Source organism: Mus musculus, chromosome 9, assembly GCF_000001635.26.
Source record: "Mus musculus strain C57BL/6J chromosome 9, GRCm38.p6 C57BL/6J".
Lineage (NCBI taxonomy): Eukaryota > Metazoa > Chordata > Mammalia > Rodentia > Muridae > Mus > Mus musculus.
This window is the reverse complement of record NC_000075.6, coordinates 113042721-113052143: the sequence shown is the minus strand read 5'-3', so window position 1 is coordinate 113052143 and position 9423 is coordinate 113042721. Positions and strand designations below refer to the sequence as shown.

Genomic DNA, 9423 nt, shown 5'->3' with positions numbered 1-9423 from the left:
CATTGCAATGCACACAATAATAGTAGGAGACTTTAACTCCCCACTCTTATCAATGGGCAGATCCTGGAAACAGAAACTAAACAGAGACACAGTGAAACTAACAGAAGTTATTAAACAAATGGATTTAACATATATCTACAGAATATTTTAACCTAAAACAAAAGGATATACATTCTTCTCAGAACCTCATGGTACCTGCTGCAAAACTGACCATATAATTGGTCACAAAACAGGCCTCAGCAGATACAAAATTATTGAAATTATCCCATGCATCCTATCAGATCACCACAGACTAAGGCTGATCTTCAATAAGAACATAAATAATAGAAAGCCAACATTGATGTGGAATCTGAACAACACTCTACTCAATGATACCTTGGTCAAGGAAGAAATAAAGAAAGAAATTAAAGACATTTTAGAATTTAATGAAAATGAAGCCACAACATACCCAAACTTATAGGACACAAAAAAAGTAGTCCTTAGAGGAAAACGTATAGCTCTGAGTGCCACCAAAAAGAAACTAGGGAGAGCATACACTAGCAGCTTGACAGCACACCTAAAAGTTCTAGAACAAAAGGAAGCAAATTCACCCAAGAGTAGACAGAAGGAAATAATCAAACTCAGGGCTCAAATCAGCCAAGTGGAAACAAAAAGAACTATTCAAAGAATCAACCAAACCAGGAGCTGGATCTTTGAGAAAATCAACAAGATAGATAAACCTTAACCAGACTAACTAGAGGGCACAGAGACAGCATCCTAATTAACAAAATCAGAAATGAAAAGGGAGACATAACAACAGATCCTGAGGAAGTCAAATATATCATCAGATCCTACTACAAAAGGCTATACTCAACAAAACTGGAAAACCTGGATAAAATGGACAATTTCCTAGACAGATTCCAGGTACCAAATTTAAATCAAGATCAGATTAATGATCTAAACAGTCTCATATAACCTAAAGAAATAGAAGCAGTCATTAATAGCCTCCCAACCAAAAAAAGCCCAGGACCAGATGGGTTTACTACAGAGTTCTATCAGACATTCAAAGAAGACATAATTCCAATTTTCCTCAAACTATTTCACAAAATAGAAACAGAAGGTATTCTACCCAATTCATTCTATGAAGCCACAATTACTCTGATACCTAAACCACATAAAGACCTAACAAAGAAAGAGAACTTCAGACCAATTTCCCTTATGAATATTGATGCAAAAATACTCAATAAAATCCTTGCAAACTGAATCCAAGAACACATCAAAATGATCATCCATCATGATCAAGTAGGCTTCATTCCAGGGATGCAGGGATGGTTTGATATATGGAAATCCATCAACGTAATCCACTGTATAAACAAACTTAAAGACAAAAACCACATGTTCATCTCATTAGATGCTGAGAAAGAATGTGACAACATCCAATACCCATTCATGATAAAAGTCTTGGAGAAATCAGGAATTCAAGGCCCATACCTAAACATATTAAAAGCAATATACAGCAAACCAGTAGCCAACATCAAACTAAATGGAGAGAACCTTGAAGCAATCCCACTAAAATCAGGGACTAGACAAGGCTGCCCACTTTCTCCCTACCTATTCAATATAGTCCTTGAAGTCCTAGCCAGAGCAATTAGACAACAAAAGGAGATCAAGGGGATACAAATTGGAAAAGAAGAAGTCAAAATATCACTCTTTGCAGATGATATGATAGTATATAATAATGACCCTAAAAATTCCACCAGAGAACTCCTAAACCTGATAAACAGCTTCAGTTCAGCAGCTGGACATAAAATTAACAAAAAAAAAAAAATCAGTGTCCTTTCTCTACACAAAGGATAAACAGACTGAGAAAGAAATTAGTGAAACAACAGCCTTTACAATAGTCACAAATAATATAAAATACCTTGGTGTGACTCTAAATAAGGAAATGAAAGATTCATATGATAGGAACTTCATGTCTTTGAAGAAAGAAATTGAAGAAGATCTCAGAAGATGGAAAGATCTCCTATTGAGATCTAAAGAATTGGCAGGATTGATATTAGTAAAAATGGCTATCTTGCTGAAGGCAATTTATAGATTCAATGCAATCCCCATCAAAATCCCACTTCAATACTTCACTGAGATAAGAAAGGGCAATTTGCAAATTCATCTGGAATAACAAAAAAAAAAAAAAAAAGAAGAAGAAGAAACTAGGATAACAAAAACTATTCTCAACAATAAAATAACCTCTGGTGGAATCACCATGCCTGACCTAAAGCTGTACTACAGAGCAATTGTGATAAAAACTGCATGGTACTGGTACAATGACAGACAGGTAGATCAATGGAATAGAAATGAAGACCCAGAAATGAATCCACACACCTATGGTCACTTGATCTTTGACAAGGGAGCTAAAACCATCTAGTAGAAAAAAGACAGCTTTTCAACAAATGCTGCTGACACAACTGGTGGTTATCATGTAGAAGAATAGGAATTGATCCATTCTTATCTCCTTGTACAAAGCTCAAGTCTAAGTGGATCAAGGAACTCCACATAAATCCAGAGACACTGAAACTTATAGAGAAGAAAGTAGGGAAAAGCCTTGAAGATATGGGCACAGGGGAAAAATTCCTGAACAGAACAGCAATGGCTTGTGCTGTAAGATTGAGAATTCACAGGTGGGCATGGCTGTACATGCCTTTAATCCCAGCACTTGGGAGGCAGAGGCAGGCGGATTTCTGAGTTCGAGGCCAGCCTGGTCTACAAAGTGAGTTTCAGGACAGCTAGGGCTATACAGTGAAACCCTGTCTCTCAAAACCACAAAAAAGAAAAAAAAATCGAGAATCCACAAATGGACCTCATAAAATTGCAAAGTTTCTGTAAGGCAAAAGACACTGTCAGTAAAACAAAAAGGCCACCAACAGATTGGGAAAGGATCTTTACCAATCCTAAATCTGACAAGGGACTAATATCCAATATATACAAAGAACTCAAGAAGTTGGACTCAGGAAAATCAAATAACTCTACTAAAAATGGGTTACAGCACTAAGCAAAGAATTCTCAACTGAGGAATACAAAATGGCTGTGAAGCACCTGAAAAAATGTTCAACATCCTTAATCATCAGGGAAATGCAAATCAAAACAACCCTGAGATTCCACCTCACACCAGTCAGAATGGCTAAGATCATAAATTCAGGTGACAGCAGATGCTGGTGAGGATGTGGAGAAAGAGGAACACTCCTCCATTGCTGGTGGGATTGCAAGCTTGTACAACCACTCTGTAACTCAGTCTGTTGGTCCCTCAGAAAACTCGACATAGTACTACCGGAAGATCTAGCAGTACCTCTCCTCGGCATATAACCAGAAGATGTTCTGAGAGGTAACGAGAACACATGCCCCACTATGTTCATAGCAGCCTTGTTTATAATATCCAGAAGCTGTAAAGGACCCAGATGTCGAAGAATGGATACAGAAAATGTGGTACATTTACATAATGGAGTACTACTCAGCTATTAAAAACAATGAATTTATGAAATTCTTAGGTAAATAGATGTATCTGGAGGATATCATCCTGAGTGAGGTAACCCAATCACAAAAGAGCACACATGATATGCACTCACTGATAAGTGGATAGTAGTCCAGAAACTTAGAATACACTGGATACAATATGCAAAACACATGAAACTCAAGAAGAAGGAAACCCAACGTGTGGATACTTCATTTCTTCTTAGGATGGGGAACAAAATACCCATTGAAGGAGTTTCAGAGATAAAGTTTGGAGCAGAACGACCATCCAGAGAATGTCCCACTTGGGGATCTATCCCATAAACAACCAACAAACCCAGACACTAGGCAGATGCCAGCAAGAGCCTGCTGACAGGAGCCTGATATAGCTGACTCCTGTGAGGCTCTGCCAGTGCCTGGCAAATACAGAAGTGGATGCTCACAGTCATCCATTGGACAGAGCACAGGGTCCCCACTGAAGGAGCCAGAGAAAGTACCCAGGGAGCAGAAGGGGTCTGAAGCCCATAGGAGGAACATCAATATGAACTAACCAGTACCCCCAGAGCTCCTTGGAACTATACTGCTAATCAAAGAAAACACATGGTGGAATTTGAGGCTCTAGCTATATGTGTAGAAGAGGATGGCCTAGTGGGTCATCAACGGGAGGAGAGGCCCTTGGTCCTGTTACGACTCTATATGCCCCAGTACAGGGGAATACCAAGGCCAGGAATGGGAGTGAGTGGGTTGGGAAGCAGGGGGAGGGAGGGGGAATAGGGGATTTTGGAGGGGAAACTAGAAAGGGGATAACATTTGAAATGTAAATAAAGAAAATATCTACAAAAAACCCTCAAACCTAAAAAAAATAAAATAAAATAATAAAACCCTTTTATGTTCTAATTTATTAATGGAACATATAGATAGACATCTCACATGGACCTTATAAAAACTGACCTGCTGAAAACCTTTATGTACTTCTAAATTTATTCATATTTTGAGTCTATTATGTTTATGACCACACTATGTTGAAACAGCAGTTTTGTTCTCCTTTTTTAACACACACACACACACACACACACACACACACACACACACACACACTAGAAAGCAGACATTGTTAGGAGAGGGGCTGGATGCTTATGAGAATAGGTTGCATCTTCAGAGGACTCAGGCACATCATCCCCATGGCAGCCCAATCACAGGCTCTCTTCTGCCCTCCACAGCCTCTGCATACATGTGGTACATATAGACACAGACACACAACACACACATAGACACACACACACACACCCATAAATTACAAATAAAATAAATATACATTTAAAAAGAAATAGTTAGAAAATATATTTCCACCACTTTTTTCTTGATCAGAAAGATTAGCTAGTGTGTGTGTGTTTGTGTGTGTGTGTGTACACACATACACACACTCATATATATGTGTGTGTATGTGTCATGCTGAGGGGTTTTCTGTTCCTACCTTCTTATTTGCTAATAACAGTTAATTGAAAGGAAGATCACTTTCTTGGTAAGAGTTTGTCTCTCTTCAGATTTCTTTTGATCTTGCTTTATAAACATATTAAAATTGTGGCTAAAAGTCTGAAGTGCATAGAAAATTTGTTTTCCCTGGCTAACCTCGAGCACTACATTAAAAAAAAATCCTTAATATTTTGAAACCACTGGAAGTTGTACCCAATATATCAGCAATTTTATTTCAACTCCCCTTTGGGTTTTTAAGGCCCTTGGCTTAACATCAAGTTCAAGTCCCTAGAGAGCAAGCATGCAGATAATGTTATACACAACAATGTGGTTCCTTCTTCTGGTATCTTGATTCCCTCAAACCTTAGACATCCTGCTGACTCTGCAGCATCTTGAGCAGAGTTTAAAATCAAGTAGAATTCCCTGGGGGTTTAGGACTTGAAGCAAATTCGACCACCATATTTAATGGAGAATTATAATGTGCCCAATCTCAGTGCCTCACAGAGATCACACAGTGAATCCTCGGGGACTAAGGCTTTCTCCTCTTCTCAAGAACACTGTAATCCACTGTGAGCAGAGAAGCAATAAGAAAATGTATTATGTGCAAAACTGCATTGCAAGCACTCATGGGGGGATGGAGCCAGCCTGCTGGGAATACCTATTGGGATATGCAGTTATTACAATTACATTTCTTTGTACGCTGGACAGTAATGGCTGCCTTGCTCAGTGGATGTCATGACTAGGCAACTAAACTCCCTGAGAACTAATCCCAAATCTTTCAGAAAGACATTATGTGTTCATAAACAAATTGGCCAAGCAGAGCTGAATGTTTTATGGATGGTAAGAAATCTATCAGAATGGTGAGATGGCCCAATTGGTAAATGGTCTTGCCACAATAAGCCTGGCGGCCTGAATTGGATCCTGTAAATCAACATAAAGAAGGAGGAAAAGAACTGATTCCACAAAAGTGTCCTCTGGCCTCCATTTGTGTGTTGTGGAGTATGCGCCTCCTCTTCGACATCATAACATCATATTCATATATGCACACACATGCACACACATGCACACACACCGTAGCATACTGACAATGATTGTATAAGTATCAAAAGTGAATAAGCATTTTTATATATGAGTTGAAATTGTATGTCTTGGGGAATATTGATTAGTGCAATATAGACTTGCAAATTCTAGCACTTAAAAGTTGGTAATGGACTGAAACACACACACAACTCAAAATAAAATATTTCCTGAATTCAACTAGAACAAAAATAAGAATAGTACCAGCTTTTAGATTTCTAGATGAGAAATGCCTTACTAAGTTTTTCCTTAACCACACTTATCTGTCCAACCCATTGAAAATAATAAACCTTTCACCCCCCACACCCTCCCCACTATTACCACTGTCACCACCACCACCACCATTACTACCACTTCTAGAAGTTTACAGAAAATAATAAAGACATGATATATGAGTCTGCTTAATGCTGGCCATTTTGTCACATCCCTTCAAATATTCTGAATTGTACCCAGAAAGAAGGAATAAAGGAGGAGAGGGATCCATAACAAAGAATAGAGCCAGTGGGAGAAGGAGAGGGGAAGGAGAATGGGTGATAAAATGACTAAAATTCATTTTATAAAAAATAAACCTGTCAAACAAAAAATAAAAATGACATACATTATGCTGAAAGTGAGTAGCTTGAGAAAATAGGAGTATTGCAATCATTGTTGTCTCTTAGTCATTATGTATTTTATTACAAATACTATCTTCATTTTGAACTATTTCAACAAAGTACAAATAAAGAAAAAAATTGAAACCAACCAACAACCAACTAATCAACAGCCACAACAACAACAACAACAACAACAGTGCCACAGCCTCTGCTGGTGATGACTGACTGTACTGATGTTAGGTCAGCTCAGCTCAGTCAACTGGGAGATAAGTGCTATTTGCCCGAGTTGCGGATCTTTCCCAGATGCCCATCAGCTGGCTGCATCAGCCCTGTCAGCCCTCCATATCTTCTCTCAATCTTCTTCATCACTCCATGTCCTACAAAAATGAGTTTCCCAGTACACAGAAGCCTTCTGTGGCCAGGCTCCACCCACTGCAGTTCTCAACTGTGCTGTTTCTCCCAGCTCTCTGGCACCATTAGATAACATTTCCTACAAAGCTCACCTCTCATCAACTCCAACATGCTGCCAAGGATATGGGTCACGTGACTTTCTTTGGGATACCTCATAAGCCACCTGCTGTTATTGTCATCCCTTCCATGGTGAGCTGACTACACAGCAGAGTAATATTTTTGATGGCTATGCATCGAACATAGTATATATCAGGGGCTTGGGCATAGTTGAGCCCTTTGGCAGTGGTACTAATTTCTTCCTTGGTGGTTTGATGTGGAAAGCAAGGTTTGGAACAGAGCTGTGACTCACTCAGGCAATATGCTCATGCAGTGCGTGTTAGTGGCTTCAGTGACGACAGCTCAATTTCAGAGTGCCTGATTTTACTTACTAGGCAATTTGAGGAGACAGCAAAGCCAAACTGTGTTTGTCTCAATCTGAGACCTCCATTTAAATTGATCATGATAGGTTCTATGTTAGGAAGTGTTCCTAAAGTTTTTCAGTGGCTTGCTTTCCCTCTACATTTCTCTATCATGTTTGCATATGTGTGGGATGGAGAGATCTGCCAGCTTCAGATCTACATTGCATCATCTGAGCTCCTCCCTGAGTCCTGCAAGCCTCCGATCCAAGGGGCCTGGTCTCAGATGCCCCTTGGACCAGAGGCTAAGATTCCCCTAGACCTTCCCTCTAGGTTTGCTTCAAAGGGTGATATAATGTTTGGTGGACATTTGCACCCTACAAGCAATCACATGGAAGGTGTCTAGCAAATGAGCAAATACTTCTAGAAAAAATAATTATGGGAATTTCGTTATGGGAATGATAAAATATAGTGTTCATGACCCTAATTAATTTAGCATCTCCATATCCAAGTAACAATAAATTATATCATAATGATGCTTTCTTGATGTATAAAGAAATAGAATACTACTCATATGTAGTGTACCAGAGCTGGACGTAAAACATCATTTCTATTGGTCTTACCACAGTTCCTGTCCTCTGGCTACTGGTCCTCCCTGTTCTCCACCCTGGTTTCTTAAGTAGTTGGTTCTTTTCCTTAGTCTTCCTGACTCTCAACCCATGATCTCTGTCCTGCTCCCCCTCTCTGTGGCAGATTCCTATTTGCTCATTCGAATTTGCTTATTAAACATTTTGTTGTATTAAAAAAAAGAAGAACAAAAGAAAAGAATATTCCAGGTTTCCTCTAGTTTGTATCACGTCTTAGTTTTCTAGGCTCACAGTTGTGCTAGTCTCCCCACTTTAGTAGTGGAATGGGGTTTTCCATTTTGCATTTTTGTCATTCATTTTCCTTTCTGTTTTTCCAGGTAACTGTAAACTTCCCATCTCCCGCCCCCATTTCTACCACGGAGCCACGGAGTTTCCACTGAGTTTCTATACAGACCTTCAGGTATCTTCTTCTCTAAGGAGTTCAGTCAGGAAACAAATGAGAGATGCCAAGGGCACATGAGACTGTGTTCCAACAAGCACAGGTGTTAACATTTTTACTGCCTTTTCCTTGAGTAAAGCATAGCTTAAAAAGAGGCAGAGGGCAATACAGAGGTAGACCGAAAATAGCTTATCTGGCACTGGGGAAATGGCTCAATGATAAAGCATTTGCAGGGTATGCAACTATCATGTTCATGTACTTACCTACATATTTCTATCTACATATCAGATGTTTATCTGTCTTTCTATCATCTACATATATATATACATACATATATGCACATATATATGTGTATGTATCTGTTATCTATGTATTAACATATGCTTTCTCTATGAGCTATCATCTATGTAACAATCATCTATTTACTATCTATTATCTATCTAACAACCAATCACTTATCTACTATCTATCATCTATCCAGGTACCTAACATTTATCATTTATTTTCATACCCATTTACCTTTTCATCACTTATGTTTTAATATGCACACATTTATCTTTATGTATGCATATCCTGTATATGAATGTATATATTTACATATTATCTGTTTATTGTATATCTTTATGTCATCTATGTATGAATATATGTATCTGCCTTCTATCTACATATTAATTAATTTGTATGTGTAATGTATCTGTATATGTCAATATAACATATGTAATATGTTATATGATTGACTCACCTATGTATTAATCTCTGTATGTAGTTACATTACTGCCACTCCTTCTTCTACCATCTATACATATAGCAGTTAGCCTCAGCCAGTTTGGAAGATTCTGAGTCACTGAAGGAATGGTGATGTGCAACACAGTTTGGTTTTCCCTGTGAAGAGTTTAAAATCAAATGGCGAACTAAATGGATTTTTTCTCTTTTACAATCATCACAACAGAACTTCCCTGTGGCTCAGA

General features: G+C 38.5%; 1 long non-coding RNA gene across 1 annotated transcript in view; it reads left to right on the top strand.

Annotated features, from left to right (window-relative positions):
• Gm36251 overlaps window positions 1-8790 on the top strand; it is an 80074-nt gene extending 71284 nt beyond the window's left edge. The window contains exon 6 of the long non-coding RNA XR_001779308.2: window positions 8394-8790. This is a non-coding gene — a long non-coding RNA (predicted gene, 36251). The remainder of the gene's footprint in view (window positions 1-8393) is intronic.
• The last annotated feature ends 633 nt before the right edge of the window (window positions 8791-9423 follow it).